Source organism: Ochotona curzoniae, unplaced genomic scaffold (assembly GCF_017591425.1).
Source record: "Ochotona curzoniae isolate NIBS_2020 unplaced genomic scaffold, NIBS_Ocur_1.0 contig_4148, whole genome shotgun sequence".
NCBI lineage: Eukaryota > Metazoa > Chordata > Mammalia > Lagomorpha > Ochotonidae > Ochotona > Ochotona curzoniae.
The window spans coordinates 8,240,716-8,245,951 of NW_024466146.1; the positions used below are offsets into that span (position 1 = coordinate 8,240,716).

General features: G+C 37.8%; 1 non-coding gene across 1 annotated transcript; it reads right to left on the reverse strand.

Moving 5' to 3' along the window:
• Nucleotides 1-4,396: 4,396 nt before the first annotated feature.
• LOC121159453 lies at nucleotides 4,397-4,499 on the reverse strand. Its single transcript, XR_005884369.1, has one exon. It is a non-coding gene; the product is annotated as a U6 spliceosomal RNA (small nuclear RNA).
• Nucleotides 4,500-5,236: the final 737 nt, after the last annotated feature.

Genomic DNA, 5,236 nt, shown 5'->3' on the forward strand with positions numbered 1-5,236 from the left:
TACTACACGGGTCTCTGCACAGAGCATCCTGGTGACTTAACTGCCCCCAGAGATGCAAGAAGGAAACGAGTAACAAACACAGAAGTCGCGATGCCTTTTAAAGCTAAGCTCAAAAGAACATACACTGTCTGCCAATCCTATCACAATATGAAAGCACCACACAAGAGTGTAACAACAGATGAGAATCACATTTTATTTTTATTCCTACTTTTAATTTTAATTGATTTAAACATTTGCATAGTTATGGGGTACCATGTAATGTTTCAAAATATGAGCACACTGCATAACATTCAATCAAGTAAACATCATCAACCATTTATCCCTTCTCTATAATGAAGCACACAAATCTTGTCTTCTGGCTTTTTTGAAACACAAGGCACATTGTCATCACATACAGTCCCATTATCCTTATCACATAATGGAATATCGGAACTTTTTCTTATTATCCAAATGTCATAATACCCTTTAAGCAAAATTTCCTCATTTATCTTTCTCTGCTATTACCTCCAGGCTCTGGTAAGCATTCTACTTTCATCTTCTTCTGTTTTTTTTTTTTAAGATTTATTTATGTTTATTGGAAAGGCAGATTTATAGAATGAAGGCAATTCAGAGAGAAAGATCTTCTTCACCTTCAAGTGCCCACACAAGCTGGAACTGAGCCAATCCAAAGCCAGAAGCCAGGCACTTCTTCCAGTCTCCCACATGGGTCTAGACTCCCAAGGCTTTGGTCTGTCCTCTACTACTTTCCCAGGCCACATTAGGAAGTGGATGAGAGGTGGGACAGCTGGGACATGAACTGGCACCCATATGGGATCCCGCCACTTGCAAGGCAAGGCTTTAGCCACTGAGCTCTAATGCTGGGCTCTCAACTTCTCTTGAGTAATCTCTAGATATGGTTGAGATTATGTGTTATTTTTTCTGTGCATAGAGCAATTTCACTTAAAATTTAAAAATTAAGGTAATCACTTCTTGTTGTACCCATGTTTATGTAAGTTGTAGAATTTCATCCTTAAAAAGGGTCTCGGGGGATGAACGCAATGCATTCTATGTATTACATCTTCTTTGTTTATGTGGCGGAAACTTAAACTGTTTCCATTTCTTGCTTTTTGTGACTTGTGCTAAAATAAGCATAGGACTACAGATGTCTCTGTAGGTATTGGTTTTAATTTGTCTACATGAATACGCTCATTGTTGGGATTGCTAGATAGCAATATATTTCTGATTTTAATTTTTTAGGATATTCTGTGTTTTCTGCAACGATTGTATTAATTTGTGTTACCATACACAATGTTTAAGGACCCCCACATCATTTTCTGACACTTGGCTATCCTTTTTCCTGTTACATTTTGATTGAGGTGCAATGGTATCTCTTTTGTGATTCTTAGTTTACATTCACCTAATGGTTGGTGATAAGCAGCACCTTCCACATACTGGTTGGCTATTTGTATGTATTCTTTGGAGAAGTGTCTATTTCTCTTTTTTTTTTTTTTTTTTTTGTTTACAGTTGAGTTGTCTGAATTCTTTATATGGTCTAGAAATTAACTGCTTGCCAGGAATGCTGTTTCTGTTCCCTGTGTTTTGGGAGGCTTACCCACAAAATCCTTGCACACGCCAAGGTGCTAGAAATGTTTGCTTCTGCTGTTATATTTAAGCTGTTCATCTGTGTTTAGTTGATAGTTTTTTTCTTTATCTGAGAGAGAGCGAGCTCCCCAAGATTCACAAAGGGAGGGGCTGGGCCACGGTCAGAGACAGGAACTGGGGACTCAACTCAGACCTTCCATGTCAGCAGCAGGGACCCAGTTAGAGCTTCCACTGGCTATGTTCCCCAGTGTGTGTTAATGGGAAGCTGGAATGTGTAACCAGAGATGGGAATCTAACTGAGGAATTCCAGTATGAGATATGAGCATCTCAACTGGCAGGCCAACATTTTGAGTTTATTGTTGTACGTTGTGAAATGTATAGCTTGAGTTTTATTCTTCTACATGTAGATAGATACTCAATTTTCCTAAATGCATATATTAAAGAGAGTGTCCTTTAATCAATGCAAAGCACAGCTACCAACTTTGTCAAATTATCATTTGGCTCTAAAAGTATAGATTAACTCTCAGGGTCTATGTTCCATTTGGCTTTCTTATGTGTCAGTTTTCATGTGGAAACTATATGTTCTTATTATTGTAGACTTATAATTTTATGCTTTTCTTCTTTTTTTCTCAAGGTGAATCTTGCCATGTAAGACATTTGAGGGTTCCATGTGCATTTTATGATTTTTTTGCTAGGTCTATAAAAAAATCAAATGGTGTTTTGGTAGGGATTACAAGTACTTTGAGTAGTAATGACATTATAGCAGTATTGGTTATTTCAGTCCACACTATAGAGAGTATTTCTATTTGTGTGCCAGGGTAGGGGGAGAGAGTTTCTTCAATTTTTTGTAACAATGTTCAATAGATTTAATATCAGAGAGTGTTTATTTCTGATTAAATTTATCTATAAGTGTTTGATTATTTTATAGCTATTGTGATTGGGATTGTTGCCTTTATTTCTTTTTCAGGGAATTATGTTTTTGGCATATAGAAATGCTACCAACTTTTGTGTATTTTATATCCTGCAATTTGCTGCATTTATTTACTCTAAAATTCTTAATGAAATCTTTAAGTTGTGACAATATGACTTCCTCCTTTCCAGGGTGGATAACCTTTATTTCTGTCTCTTGCTAATAATTCTGGCTAGGACTTTCAGAACTTTGTTGAGTAATGATAGTGAATTGTGGATATGCTTAGCTTCAGTGTGATGTAAGCTCTCACCTTATTACATATGGCGTTCATTATGTTAAATTAGCATCCTTCTGTACCTAATTAGTTCAGGGTTATTATCATGAAAATTTGATAATTTGGTGAAACACCTTTTTTTATTCCATTAAGATGATCATATAGAGTTTTTCATTCACTTTGTTGTTGTGTTGTAGCATGTTTATAGATTTGTATATATTGGAACATCTTTTTATCCTGGGATGAATCCAGCTTGATAATGGTGAATGATCTTACTATGTTGTTAGATGTGATTATTTAGTATTCTGTTCAGGATCTTTGCATCTACGTTCACCAAGATTATTCTTTTTTTATTTTTCTACCTTTCTCTTTCTTTTTTTTTTATTTTTGTTTTTGTTTTGATTGTGTCCTTACCTGTTTGTGATTTCAGGGTAATGTTGGTGTCACTGGATGAGTTTAGAAGAGAAGTGTTTCAAAATGGTCATCACTCCAGCAAGCTTCTGTTTGAGAACAAGGTGTGTCTAAATGGATCAGAACCTTGGTTCAGGTACCACGAAACTCTACCCAGCCCTGAGTCTAAAAATAGAGAGAGAGAGTTCCTCCAAGATCCTGTGTAATGACTTGGCACCTGCCTCTCTTTTACTCCACCAGATGTGAAATTATTCTGTATCTGCTGTCTAGGGTTCAGGGAATAAGGATGATCTAAGTCCAGTGATCATTGGGATCATAGTGCTGGATCATATCCAGTGTATACACACTGCAAATATTAGTGAGGCACAAGTGTAAGCTTAAAGCCAAAACTGAGAGGGAGTTGTCTGACTCAAGTCTTGAAGCCACTGCAAACAGCCATATGTGTTGCCAGCTGAAATTGAAATCAGACAATAGGAAATGCAAGTTTCTTTCTCTGTTTTTAGAGATTTATTTATTTGAAAGTCTGAGTTACACAGAGAGAGGAAGAAACAGAAAAAGCAACAGAGAAATCTTTCATCCACTGCTTAAGTCCCTAAAAGTCTATAAAAGTCGGGCCTGGATCAAGTTGAAGTCGGGAGTCTGGAGGTCTGCCGAAACTCTTACGTGGGTGAAGGGACACAGCCTTTTGGATCATCTTCTGCTATTATCCCAGGCATCTCAGGTGGAGGTTTCACCTACTACAGCACAATATTGACCCTACAGGCTGCTTTCTTACAGACTTGAATTTGCAAAGACTCCAACCATCAGTCATTGGCCTTCATTCACTCATAATTTTAGCCCAGCACTGATTCTAAAGCAAAATCAAGTACAATCATATATTTATAGCGTTGTCCTACTCCCATTGGATAGAGCCATGCTCTGTACTGCACGGCTTGCAGCTGGGGAAGGTGTGGCACAGGTGGTCCTTTGGTCTTTGAGGCTAATGCTAAGCTAGATTGCATTTGAGTCTCATAAGAACCTACACATCTGAGGGGTGCATCTTAAGCCCACATTATAGCCACTGGAAATGCAGGTCAAAATATGAGTGTTTCATCATATATAGGTTTGTTCTTCATAGATTCCTTCTATGAATACTACATTAGAATAGGAGTCTTAGTTCTGCCATTCTTTTTTTTTTCACTTTTTTTATAATCCTTTAGTTTTCGTGTTGCAAATCCTGTAAAAATATGGAACATTTCACTACATTTCATGTCATCCTTGCACAGGGGCCAGATTTATCCTCTCTGTATTGTTCCAGTTTTAGTATGTGTGCTACAGAAGCGAGCCTGGCTGCTCCCCCCCCCTTTTTTTTTTACATTTTATAATTATTGCTATCATTTTATGATACAGTTCCATATTCCCTATCCCCTCGCCAATTCCCTCCCCCCCACCCACCTAGTTCCTCTATATTATTACTAACATATAGTTCTTCATACTTAGTCATATGTCCATCATTGGGGGCATGGACAATGGCAGAGAGTCCAGAATCCTATTTTCAAGATATAGTAAACAGTTTCATTCAAAGTCCATCTTTGTCTGGAAGCAGAAATGAATACCACACTGCATCCTCACATCTGGATGTTAGTCTCAATTTCATAGCTACTGTACATCCCCTTAAATGAAAAGTCATGACACAAAATCAACAATAGAAAGAAAAATAGAAATTTACAATGCCATGAAGTTATCAACAGGACTGGCACAGAACTACAAGGCAAAATTCTGCACTCACTTTGCTGTCTGAGGCTCAGCAAACAGAAACTTGCATCTTGTTGCATTTTCTAAGGTTGGAGGAGGGATTGTGGAATAGTTTCTGAACCATCTGGCTGTCAGGTATCGAGGGTCAGACTGCAAGCATTATGCTAGGATGGACAGGCTCCATAGGGGCTCCATCTGGCACAAAATTTCACCCTAACAGTCTTAGACACATGTTTCAAATCTGAGGCATGGACTCAACTTCATTGTCCTTCAAGCAGGAATCATCTTCCTTAAATCCTATAGGAAGTTGATGAGGAGGTACTGTG